Raw genomic sequence first — 13,944 nt, forward strand, 5'->3', positions numbered from 1 at the left:
CTCTCTGTCACATCACACAAGCAACAAGTCCCCCCCGCGTTTGGATGCAGCATTAGGTTCGGGGGAGGGGGGGGGTAACTTTTACCTTGCTGAGGGACGAGATGTTATTTACCTCGCCTGGAATACAGGTGGTCGGTTCGATCCCGATCCTGAAGCCTGCCATATATTTGGAGTTTGAATGTCTCTCTCCTCGTGTTAATGTGGATTTTTCTCCGGGTTTTCCAGTTTTTCGCTCTACATTTAGAAAGTATTTGGCTGCTTTCAAAGTCCACATGATAGGCCGCTTCGTTGAGTTTTCATTTGTGGCCTGGTCGCTTCTGAAAAAGAGCTATATAGCTCCGCGTGGGCCTTTCCTGGAAAAATAAAAAATAGTTAGAATTGGGACTTTCATATTATACCTTTGGCCAGAAACCAAATCAAATATTCCCCATATTGCCTTGGACGGACACGTGCTGTTAGCGAGCATTTAGCAAACAAGGGTGGCCAACACCACTCCTGGCCACCTTTTGCCTTCCTAGTGCTTATGTTTACACACCACAAAAGATACTCATTTAAGGCTGAGTCGACCTAGGGGACGCACAGGACCGGTTCAAATATTCGCCACTAATTGGTTAAGAGTTGGAATCGAATTCGGGTCGCTAGGTTTATAGCGCAGTGGGCATACCACCGCACTTAATCCCCCGTATAACTTTAGACTTTTGGGACAAGTGCTCTTAGCAAGCGCCTGTAAAGGCTGGCGTGGCACTTGAGGGGTTGGATGGCCGGCACCATGCCTAGACGCCTTTGTCTCCCGAGTGGCGATGTTTACACACTACACCAGGTGCTCATTTGAGGCTGAGTCGACCTAGGGGAGGCCCAGGACGAGTTCAGATAATTAATCGTCACACTGGTGTTGGTCGTGAACGTGAATCGAACCTGGGACGCCGGGTTCCGTAGCGCAAACCACTTGCACTACACCGCTCCCCTCTGCGAGCAACCACATTCAGACGCGGGCGCGCCACAATCACCTCTCGCATGCGAGGACCTCTTGAAGTGACACAAGTGACCGAGCACGCAAGACCTCCTCTCGTACCCGAGTCGTGCTGCTAAGATCCTTTGCAGGGACGGATACAAATCGTTTTACTGGCCGTGTCTTAAGTGATAGGCCCCTCGTGGTCACGGGCCGTGGGTTCTCTACTCATTTTGTTCTACTCCATTGCACTCTCTCGCTTTGTCCGTCAGCGACCGGTTACATGAACCCACCCCCCCTTGTATGTTTTGCTTCTTTCAACACCCGCGAGTGTTATTGAAAACTGCTTTGGGTTACAGACAATGTGGCACTTGGCTGGCCCCAGGGTTTCTCAAATTATGTGCCTGCTTATCAGTGTTACCCTCTCTACGGCTTGTTAAGAATTAGCCGAATGTTTGTGCGACCCGTACTTTTTTAAATATAAATATATACATGTGTTTTGTCTAAAAGCTTTTAAGAACCGTTATTCGTGTAAAGTATTTCCAAAACTATTCCCCGTGTTGTAGGAAGTGCTCGAAGGCCCTCGTCACCATCGGCAGTCCTCAGCTAGTGGTGGATATTCTTTCTTCTGGTATGACCCAGTGCCATCTCCCTCGTCTGGTATGCAGGAGGTCGTGGGTTCATTCCCAACCCTGACGCTGGGGTCCGCGTCTCTCTCTCTTTCCCCAGGGGCGCGTGGATTTTACTCCAGATCCTCCGGTTTTTCACTTCACAATTTAGAATCAACATACTTTGAGCATTTGGCCGCTTACATTTCCACACAAGCCACTTAGAGACACATTGTGAGAAAGATGCAGAGAAAGACAAAGGCATCAATTGACGTAAACCGTTCAGAGTGTTTTGGGGACCCCTAAATAATCAGAGCCCCTGTGCACGTTAAAACTAAACTATCTTTTTTTCCAGGTAAGGCCCACTGAGCTACGTAGCTCTTTTTCAGAAACAACCTGTCCAAAAATGACAGCTCAACGAAGTGGCTCCCCAAGTATAAATTTATAGCAGCCAAATTAACGAATTGGCGGTACACTGGTTTGCGGTAAAACAATAAAACACAAGCATTCTTTATTTTCCCGCGATTAGCAACCCTGGTAAAAAAAATCTTGCGGGTTGGTGGTGCGTCAAAATCGGTTCTTGTGATGTCGAAGCAGTGAGAAGACCAACATCGGTTCAAATTTAGATTTTAGACGCTGTTTATGAGGACCGGTGTGTTTTGCTGCACTGATGTACCGCCAATAGTCCAAATACTCGAATGGCACGTTGATTCTAAATGTGGAAGGTTAAAAACCGGAGGACCCGAATATAAATCCACGGGACCACGGGGAGAGAGAACATGCAAACTCCAAATATACAGCAGTCGTGAGGGTCGGGATGGAACCCACAATCTCATGTATACCAGGCGAGGTAGTTAACATCTCGCCATCGCGGTATCACCAAAAAGCCTTCGGTTCTGGAACAGAGAGTTAGTTCATGGAGAAGAGTTGAGCAAGATGAGAGTGCCGACATACAGGCGCAAGTTCGTGAAGCATCTTGAAGACGTTGAGAGCAACCTTGAAATTGATGTGGCATTGATTGGGACCCAGTAGAGAGATAACAGCATTGGGCTGACGTGGTCTCATCTATTGGTGCGGGTGAGGAGTTTTGGCATCGTTATTTTGGATCGTTATTTTGGATCGTCTGCAAGTTTGGAGGGTTAGGGTATCGGGGAGGCTGTCGAGTATGCTGAAGAGACACTTGCAAATGTCGAGTCGGGTTTATTCAGTTGAGTATTGGCGCCCTCTGTTGCCCACAATGCGTGGTATGGTGCAGGACAGCCGAGTGTAAACGCTCACCATCATCATCATTAAATAACAGCCCTTGCATCACAACAACAACAACAACGATTACACCAAGCATCGCTTGCAGCTGTGCTTGGCTAGTGCACGTTCATGTTTAATTCCATTTTTCAAAAAGTCGAGGCGAGCCATCGACGGGGAAGACGTGCAACTCTTCCGCTGCGGGCGTGCTTGTTTTGCGTACGACCGCATTTGAGCGTTGATAGCGCTACGCAACTTCTGCGGTTGCTCACCGGGGTCACACGGTGAGCTGGAAGCCATCCCCTCCATCAGCCACGATCGCTCAACCACCGGCCCATCGCCGTGCTGCGCTCTGGCGTACACAAGCCCCTCGCCTTGGACGGATGAGCATCGCCATTCACGAACGAGGTTATGATCGGGCTGCAGTGGGGTCATCACGTGGTGGGCAGCAGATGGCAGTGTGGCAAAATCCTCTGCTGTACTGTACTTCTAAGCTCCCACATCTATCCATCACCCACCTTCACCAACCGAGCGTGCGGTAAATAGTCAGAGCAGCCTCGCACGACTCGCGCATGTGTGGGGAGGCCCCTCATCCAGCAGTAGACTGACACAAAACATGGGCTGTCCACGCATATACATGGCTGCTATCCATCTTCACCCGCATTCCTGGCCACCTGCTTCTCATTATCATTGTTGTCGTCCTCCTCCTCCTCCTCGAAGAGGCTCCGGACTATGAGCGAGCGACGCCACAGCGCATCATCGATGCTCCCCTGTAGGTTTATCGGCGACGGCGGTCGGATGAAGTCGTCCCACGAGGGAGCGCTGGCCGCCAAGATGAAATCGCCGGCTCGGAAAGCGCCGCTCGGCACATCATAGTCGCCACCGCCGCCACCACCACCGGCGAAATTGCCGTACCTCGGCCTCTGCGTGAACTCGCGAAGGCTGCTCTGGTTGTCCTCTTCGCTCCCGATCGCCACAGCCAGACTCGCGTCGCGCCAGCTGTACCCTCGGCTCGCGTTGCTGCCACTGGTGCCGCCGCTGCTGCACTCCACCTCATCGTCCACTTCTTCCTCCCCGTTGCCCTGGAGGAGCTGAACTCGCTCGTCCCCGACGCTGAACCTCACGGTCGACCCCAGCGTGGCGCCGTCCCCCACGCACCGGGGGCTCGGAGGATCCGGCGCTGGCTCCCGGACCTCTCCCGCCAGCGCCGGTCTCACGCTGTCGTAGGAGGCGCCCTTGACGTCCGCGTGCTTCAACGGTGCCGAGTGTCTTCCGTTCCGCTTCGCGCGTCGCTTTCGCGCCTCGTCCGTCATCTCCGCCTCATCCTGCTGCTGCCACCGCCGCGACGAAGAGGCGGCGGCAGCGGTGAAACCGGCGCGGGGTCCGCGACGCAGCCACAGCGACGACGCGGCGCATAGAGCCAGCGCGGCGCACAGCTCGCACACGAGACGGGCGGCGAGCAAGGGCGGCCCTACCCCGGTCCCCGCGCCAACCCCCAGCACCGTGAAGACGGCCTCGGCGCCGTGCAGGCAGCACGCGAGCATCAGCAGGCACGACGAGCCGGCGAAGCACGCTCTGATCGCCGTCGACGCCTGCCGGCGGTCGCTCCGGCCGGTGCCGCCCACGGGCCCGCAGGCCGCTGTGGCCAGGCAAACGCCGGCGAGCGCGAGGCCCCAGACGACGAGGAATCCCCGCGGCACGGCGAGGAGGAAAACGGCCTTCGCCGGCCGCATCGCGAAGGCGAGGGACGCCAGCGCGGCCACGCACAGGTGCGTCGAGAAGACGACGGCGAGCAGAGCGCCGCGGGCGCGGCCGCTCGCCGGCGACGGAAGGGACGACGAAATCAGCGACAGGGAAGAGGAGGACGACGGCGACGACGGCAAGGGGCAGGGCTTACGGGCGGCAGCGGCAGGTGGGACAAAGTGCAGGAGCAGCGCCGCGAACGCCGTGGCCAGGCAGGGCAGCGCCAGCTCGTGGAGGCTCACCGCCGCCACCAGCACGGCGAAGCCCGCGGCGGAGAAGCCGCCGCTCCCTCCGCGGAGCTGCGGCGGCAGGGAGCTGGCGATCAGCCCCTGCAGCTCGGCCGACCAGAGCACGAGCGCCGTGAGGGTGACGCGGAGGCCCGCGAACGCGAGCAGGAGCGCGTTGGCGGTGGCGGCGAAGCAGCGCAGACGGTCGGCGGCGGCGGCAGGGGCGACCACCCCACGCCGCGCGAAGATGGCGCAGTTGAAGAGCCCCCAGAGGAGCAGGAACGTGAAGGCGGGCAGCGCGGAGCAGGCAAGGGGCCTTGTCCATGAGCTGCCCTCCTCGCTGCTGCCATCTCTACTGCTGTTTCGGTTAGCATCGGTGTCATTGCCTGGGTCGAAGTGCGGAGGAGGCGTGCGGTCACCTGCTGGCGAAAAACAAAACAAAAACACGCGGGATTAGTGGAGGAATAGGAGGAGCGTGAGAGGGTGAGAGTCGGTGATCCGAACACAAATTGTCGCTAAATACATAAACATCACAACTCGTGAGGCCAGAGCGCTGAGATCCTGGGTTTGAACCCAGGTTTCAGCTGCCTGTGATGCAAACGAGTTCTCGAGTGGAGTGGACTCCAATGACTGCACACCAAAGAAAACGTTACAATTTTATTTCATTCTTCACTTCACTCAAAATTCAAATCCTCCTGTATTGTCCACATAAATACATCGGCGATGAGCGGTGTCACAGTGGTTAGCACACTCGACTCCAAAGCAGGCGTAATGAGTTTGATTCTCAGTCACAGTTAACATAAGCGGCGAGCCATATCTGAACCAGTTTTGGGGTGCCGCCTTAACCAACCCCCACTGACTGGCAAGGTGAAGTATGGTCAAACAGCCCCCATAACTGCCACGGCACGGGGAGGCCTTGCCACTGCACTTGGGTGACAATGGGCTGTATAAAAGTAAAATTCATATTTTGTTCTCCGTGTTTCCGTTGTACCGCGTGCTGTTGGATAGGTGTTCGTCATTTCGCTCAATGTGGAGGCATCTGGAACTTTCCTGGATCGGTTTCTGAACAAGCTCCTAGTTCGAGGAGTGAAACGTTGGACATCAACTCGAAAACGACCTCGAAAACCTACGTGGTCTCGTTGGTTCGGATTCTGTTATCGCAGTAAACTGCGCAGTTCTGATAGACCTCGCGCCGACTGAGAAACAGGTCCCGGTTCGGTATACAGTGGAAAAAGTGTCAGCGTACGGTGCGAAAGCAGTTCAACATGCATACATGCAACCCTAAGTACCGCTATGATTGTTGTTGTTGTTATAAAAACTGCTACCATTAACGTTCACCCTCCCCACGTGGCGCACGACTCGTGAGATATCTGATTGGGCCGCCTCCGTCTCCGTGCTAGGAAGCCGCTGTGCATTGATCTGTAACCCTGCACGCAACGCGAGGAATGCGTGTGTACACGGTGCCGCAAATGGGGCTTGGCTCGTCCCCGGTCTCAGTGTTGTTGTTATGCTTTAGCGGGAATCTCATAACAGAGTGGGGGTCCCTTCTCAGCCCCCCCCCCTCCCCGTTGCACAATCAACTTAAAAAGCGCAGTGAACCCAAATAGTGGTGCACGATGCAATCACAAGGGCACCGGTGATATGGGCCACTGCGTAAAGACTGTAGTGATAATAAGTCAAATTCCAGCGTTTTGTCAATCCACGGCTGGATGAAGGCATCTGCCCCACTCCCCCCGTCCAATCCATTGTCAGTCACGGAACTTGTTTAACCATACTTCACCATGCTGGTTTAGTGCAGGTTGGTGCAATAGCGGTGGACCCAGGATCGGTGTATTAACTACCCACTGTGGATGTTCGGCCGTGGCTGGGGATTTAACTTTGGCTGCCGATGATATACGAAGGCTATATGAACGTTATGGTGGGACCCCGGGGTCCCGAATAAACGGAAGTTAAAATCGTAATGAATCTATTTATTGTTGGCGACTCCGTCCCACCGCTCACACAAACATCGCGACCCGCCTGGCGCGGATCATTCTGTTGTCATGTCACGTCCAAGCGCAGCAGCGAGGACGAATGCGCAGAAGAAAAAAAACTTTGAAACTTTGATTAGCGCATCGTGTTGTACTAGTGGAGAGGAATAGATCCCCGTATCGTTCGCCTTCAACAGACATAGAATGACGTCGCAACGCAGTTTATGCGAGAGCCGGGGGCTTACGGGACCCCGGGGTCACGCCAAAAGGTTCAAATGTCGCAGTGCGTTCACCACTGCGCCGATTGCTGCCCTGTAGCAGGGACGAGTTGGCAGAGTCTGGTTCGTGCCATCTCTCGCAACAATGATTTCCGCAAGAAAGCCTCACTGAGTCTCATTAGGAGGGTGTTTTTTTTTCTGGAGAGGCTTGCATTCGGATATTTGGCCGATTCCGTTCATGAGTGGCTTCGCGTGGCAAAATATAATCTGAGGAGCGTTAGAAAACCCACCACGCGTTCCGCGAGGGGGTGACACAGCACTGCCATCTCCTGGCACCCCGATAACACCTCACCATGGCTCGGAATCGAGTAGAAACCCACACGACCATCATCGAACAGCGGATTGGCAAAGGTTTTCACACCTGATGATGATTGCTTGTGTTGCATTCGAAAAGTCGTGAGAATTGTATTGTTTTATATTTTTATTATTTTATTGTTTCCCTTCAACGTGACTTTACCGAAATAACCAATAATATGAATCCCTGCAGTCACGAAAGCTTTAAATCAAAATGTATTATTTATTAAACAAAAGCACAGTATATGATTGACGTTCGATTTACCCTTTGCAGCAATGTGAGACTTTAACGTAATTATAGTAGTTGGTGGTCATCATTCTGATGATGATGATCATGATCATTATGAAATCACTTGATGGTGAAGTGGCTAGCATTCGTGATCATGAAGATCACGATCATTTTAGTGGTCGCAGTCGTTCTGATCATGATTGCGACGATTAATTCCTAACCTTGGCCCCCGCTTGTACCATTACACACAGAGCGAGCATCCTGACATCTGCGTCGGGCAGTTTTACCGAGGGAAAAGGAAAAAAACATCGCTTAACAAAAACCCGGCCGCTGGCCACTCATGGGGGGGGGGGGGGGTTGGCCCAGCGCTTGGGTAAACACGGGGAAAATGGCAGGAACGGCCCCGTGGGCGACTCGCTCGCTTCCCGTCCCAGCGGCACTAATTGAGGTCCCCAATGCGACGGTCATTATCCGCCCCAGTTACCCGCGCGGGCGCTGTGAGCGAGCGTGGAGGTGCGTCCGCGAAGCGAGAGTCGTCGTTCGCGTGCTTTGCGATTCTGAGCTGCGTTTCACAAGTAGCCGAAATTAACGCGATTTTTTTCCTGCTCAAAATGAGCATTGACGGACTGCTGAGATTATCTCCGGTTTGCAGCCCTGAACTTCGGTGGTGGACATTCAACACTGCTGTGGCAAGAGTAGAAAAAACACTCACAAAGTGGTAGAAATTGTATCTACCACTGAAGGAATGATGGTGCTGATTCAACCCACTCCCCAACCCAGCTTTGAACTCGCAACCTTACGATGGCGAACAGCTCGCTCTACCGCTCAGCCACGTGGCTGGTGTTTATCAAGATTGTGCCATTAAATATGAGTTGAGATATGAATTCTCAATAAACTGGCGAGTTGACTAGGAGCGAGCCAGCCTGCGGGATTACAGAGAGAGAGAAAAACCACCAACAAATGTAAGTACGAGTGGCCCATTCCGTGCGGCTATTTACTGGGAAGGCGGATTATCGGGGCTAAATCTCAAATTGAAATAAATTCCACCGGCTCAGTCTAAATATGGGGCGACCGAGCGGTGTTTCCCGTGGTGAGCGTGCGTTCCTGAGTGAGCGTAAACAATCCACTCATGGCAGGCGGCGAATTCATAGATGATTCGACCTCTAATGACTAAATAACTAGATAGGCTACATTTTGTAAATAGCCAACTAAAATACGCTTCAGTGACCCATTGGCTAAAAATAATCGTGAGTGCCAAATTACTATGATAATTAATCATCACGGTGCTGTATTTGCGCCGCCTCACCACTGTAGCTGCTGGTTCTCGAGTTAAATGTGGAATTAAAAAGTTTAAATAATTTACCAGTTATATGATGAAAACTAAAACAAATGAAGTTGATCAAAAGTGATACGATCGATGATGACAATGATGGCAAAGTCTTTTTTTAAAAACATCAATAGTCCTGCACAAGGCCGTAATTATAATATATATTGGGGGGGACACATCTCCCCAATATTAAAATATGCTCAAAATGTCCCCCCCAAAATATTGCTATAAAATAGATTTCTGTTTATATGATTGTGGTTATGGTTGTACTTTATTAATCCCTAATCTCTGCCATTACATACAATGAAACAAGAAAAGGTAAAAAAGAAAAAAATAGAAATGTAATACAATACACTATTGGACATTATTGTAAAAAATAAATAAAAAGTCCATCCTATGTGTTTGTAAATTTTTTTGTTATTTTAGGCAGGAAATTCGTTTTCAAATCTAGGAATTTTTTTCTGGGGGGACCCCCAGACCCCCTGGAAGATTTGGTCTCCCCCAATGTTGACTCCATGGCTACAGCCTTGGTCCTGCACCTGAATGAAATAATTCACACTTCCGTCAATAAGTTCCTCCATTGGCAAATAACAAATCGATCAATATCTCCGCCATGTAATGTGTTTGTCCGCTCCCCAGGTCACGCCATGCACTTTTCATGAAGACTAAACTATTTTTTTTATTTTACCAGGTAAGACCCACTGAGCTATATAGCTCTTTTTCAGAAGCGACCTGGCCACAAATGATAGCTCAACGAAGTGGCTTGTCGTGTGGAAAATGATTCCAGCCAAATACTCTAAACGTGTGTTTCTAAATGTAGAGGTAAAAATTGGTGGACTCGGAGAAAACTCCACGTGACCATAGGGAGCACATGCAATTCGAAATATACAGGCATCAGGGTCAGGATCGAACCCACGACCTCCTGTATACCAGGCGAGGAAGATGACATCTTGCCAATCTGGAAAGGGTGAACTGTTGCTGATGGTTGGTGTGTTTCTCAACCTTGGACCACTTTTAATACCCAATTTAAAATTATTGCGCACCCACTTTACTAACCCGCATGTTTAATGATCCCCATGACTGACACGTTGTGGAGAGGCTTGAATCCAGCAGTGGATTGATTATGGCTGGCAATGCTGATGATGATATATTTACGAGGATATAAAACATCTGTGCCTGTGAATCTTATTCACCACATCCTGAATGAGGTGTCTTGGAACAGCATAGCCTTCTATTACGAAGCTCATATATGGTACCTGTGCAAATGTTAAAAATATATACTTTTTGGTTAGGCCACAAAGATTTGGCCAAATATATCAGAATCTTTATTTAGACTGGAAGAATCCGATAAGCTATGAAGCTATTTTTCATAGGTGTCCAGTAGGGGCGGGTCATCAACAACAACAAAAATAAATAAATAAAGATACAAGGTAAGAGAGAAGGTAAGCAAGTTGCTCAAATAAATACTAATAAAGAGTAGAAGTACAATTTAGTTGTTTCACCTGATGATTGCTTGTGTTGCGCTCGAAACGCCGTGATATTTTTGTATTATTTTTCAATCTACGTGGCTTTACCGAAAGACTCAAAGAATATAGTAGAAGTACAACTTGCACAAGTTCGCTGAGAGCCAAACAATTTTTATTCGTCTCGTGTCCAAGCGTTGAACGAGGCGCCAATTATTCTTGATTCAGCCCACTCACAGATGAGTCCAAGAACAATTCTCACGCCCAGATTGAGCGTGTACTGCAGATGCAGCGTTTAGTGGTGGAAAGGTTTAACGACACGAATCTGGTCGAAGCCAAAAATTAACGATGAGACTTAACAACCCACCCCACCCCTTCCCCCTCGTGTTGTATAAAGCGTATGAGCAATAAGAATAGGTTAAACCTTCTCTGGGGGCAATAATAACACCGGAGGTGTTAAGATGTTCAAACAACAAATATTAACCTTTTGCAAGGAATAAAGTCTGCATTAACCACACGGACCTGTGGTGAACATATATACAAACAAACATGCTTTGATCGTATTCAAAGACAATGCATATATAATTATAATTAAATATGCATTGTCTTTGAAACTGATCGGTCTACACCAGAGACAAGCAGCCTTATGTATGGCCTCGTCCCACCAGTGTCAGAGCAGAGAACGTCAAAACAAAGACAATGCACTACCAGAGCATGTATCGCTCGGCGGTGAGCAGCTATATCATGGGGCATTATTTATACAAAACGTGTCGACGACGTCAGGAAGGTGAGATAAACGTGTAATGCCGCCTAATTTGTACTAATATGGATATACACGCACACACAGTAATAGAAGACTCCGGCAATAGTGCACGTTTGAACCCAAATGGGTAAAATGTTTTACTAAATATACTGTTCCACGCCTGGAACAACCGCGTGTCTACTTCCACTGTGACACTTCTATATTTATGATATTATTATTATGCAACTTGATGTTACAGCTCACACAACCCAGCCTCTTCTTCTGCAGGCCTAACTGCCTCTTAGCCATCCTTCCACCCCCTTCTATCTGCCCTTCAACTTCCTTCACTGCCCTTCCACCCCCTTCACTGCCTTCAACTGACAGCCTTGTGGCTGTCCGCCTATCGCACCCCACGTCACATCCACGAGCTTGTAGGGCCCCAGGGCTCTGTCCACTCGGTGATGCTGTGTTGGCATTCACATTAAGCACCGCAAGTCGGGGAGTCTTATCCCCGTAGCTCCCCGTTGTGGTGCCGCATCCTTTGCCGTACAGCCAGGGCCGTGTTATACAATAGGCACAGTGCCTTACTAGGACCTACGAAAACTAAAGGGCCTACGAAAACAAAATGTGACCACGTGTTTCTTTGTATGATAACAAAAAATGTAACCAAGATATCTTCGTAAATAAATACATTTATATAGCAAGGATAGCCACAGTTTATGTACAAAGAGGCAGAATCATGTCAATGTCAATCGTTGTTTTCATTAGGTGAGAGAAATTAACACCGGAGATGAACTTTTGGAGATTTTTTTTTCATTGCAAAATTAGCAAATAACATCTTCAAATGGTGTTTTTCGCACAATCTCATTCTCAATATAGAGTCGTTGTTGTCCTATGGTTGATCGGAGACAGTTTTTTTTTTAAATCAGCTTTAGCGAGTGACAGTGGCGGTAGTAACACGGGGCAGCAGCACCAACTGTACAGAGGTATCAGTGAAGGCCTACAAAACGGAAGGGCCTAGGGCCTACATGAACCTTAATCCGGCCCTGCGTACAACCCCCTCAATGCCTTCATACACGAGGCAATCTAAATATAGACTTTCATCTGTACGTCTCAAAAACCTCGAGGGTACTTCCTGACAAGGTAGAACGCTGACATTTGGTACATATGTAGCTTTTAGGACACAAACAACAGGAACAATCTGAAAATCCGAGATTTTTTATTTTAAGGACCCCAAATCTCGCCTTTAAGTGCCCCATAAACGTGCATGTCATTCAGAAACCATTCAGAATATAAGATTGCTTTTTTTTCATTTGATAGAGCGTTAAACATCAAATACAATTTAAGCGAGAACCATTGTTCTATCTTTAATTGTTTTTGAGATATTTCGGATTCAATCGGATTTGAACGAAAAAAAGAAGCATTTTATTACGTTCAAAGCTGAATAATTCAAAACAGTAAAAGATAGGAGCTTCCCCTCATAGAGTATTAAGTTCATGAAGTATTGTTCTGTCTAATAAAAAAATAACGGAATATTTAAATTGAGCAGTTTCCGATGGGTATATCTTTAAATATAAGAAGTTCAATCAAGTCGTCAATAACTTTTTTTTTGTGGTCATGGTCAATAATGTTGCTTTTTCCAGGGCTACACAGTCGGGCAATGTAAAAGTCAAAGTAATGAATGGAGCCCATCAAGGACAGCTCATAAAAACATCTCTAATTATAGTTTTACAAGGAATATCTTTATAGGGAAATATTGGGACCTCTTAGTGTTCCACAATAAACATTGTAAAAAATCATATGTGTTTAATTATTATATTTATTGAAAACGTTTGCCTGGCTTTATAAACTAGTATTTGCATAAGGATCGTGTTCCACTGCAAAGGGAAAGTAAATGGTGAGATTCTTTCAGTTGTTTTCTCACATCACTGCTGGCAGAATGGGTGCCCACTAGGGGCATTTGGCCTACTCTTTTACAGGATGAAGCCTTGTGACCCCTATTTCATTCTCTAAAACTGCATATTTCTAAAGTAAGATTTATTTATAACAGAAATGAATATACAAAGGAAAAAATGTTAGGGGGGTCAATGAATTGGGGGGTTGCAATACACCTGTACAACGCTGTACACTGGTCAATATGCTTTAAAAGAGGTGAAAGCACCCACACTTCACTTCACCGCACACGACCTTGCCCATTCTGTAATTCATCTGGAACCGGCGACCTCTGGATCGCAAGCCCAACTGTGCCGACCGCTCCACCAGGGCAGCGTCTCTCAAGGGAGGCGCGAGATCACATTTATCCTCACCTGACTCGGTTGCCCGACTAAATAATGGGGTGGTGGGTCGAAGGGGGTGACCGGGGTCCAGCGTGGTGGCGGCTGAGCTCCCGCCCATGGCCTCACCGCCTCCCCCATCCACCGGCTCGTTATTCCCGCTGCTCTGTCCCTCCTCGCCGGGCGCCGGGCTCCCCTCGTCCAGCGTGACCCGTGGTCCTCCTTGCGCCGTGAGCAAAGCCGGGGGCTGCTGTGAGGTCACCGCCCTCGGTCGTCGGTGCTGCTGCCGCCACCTGTCCAGGTGCGGTGTGGTGGCGAGGCCCGGTGAGTAGAGGCTGCAGCAGTGGGCGCTCAGAGCCAGGAGGAGCAGCGCCGAGGGTAGGAGGCTCGGCATGGTGCTGTCACAGGGAAGTAGCAATACAACATGGGCGACGGTGGTTATCATTAGTCTGCAAGACGATGGTGGATGAGTTAGGTGACATCAGTTCGTTTTGGTGTTTTTCCCCCAATTTTGTCCCGATGGTGCTATCGGTGTCATGTCACGAGACAAAGAATACACTCGGAAATGTATCAGAGCAGTACCACCACCCTTCGTATTT

General features: G+C 49.3%; 1 protein-coding gene across 1 annotated transcript in view; it reads left to right on the plus strand.

Moving 5' to 3' along the window:
• Positions 1 to 5,869: 5,869 nt before the first annotated feature.
• Positions 5,870 to 13,944, plus strand: part of CCNQ (cyclin Q) — a 29,900-nt gene continuing 21,825 nt past the window's right edge. Inside the window, exon 1 of the mRNA XM_078872466.1 lies at positions 5,870 to 5,902. The gene's annotated coding sequence lies outside the window, so the exon portion shown is untranslated. The remainder of the gene's footprint in view (positions 5,903 to 13,944) is intronic.

The sequence above is a fragment of the Lampetra fluviatilis genome, chromosome 34 (assembly GCF_964198595.1).
Source record: "Lampetra fluviatilis chromosome 34, kcLamFluv1.1, whole genome shotgun sequence".
Taxonomy (NCBI): Eukaryota; Metazoa; Chordata; class Hyperoartia; order Petromyzontiformes; family Petromyzontidae; genus Lampetra; species Lampetra fluviatilis.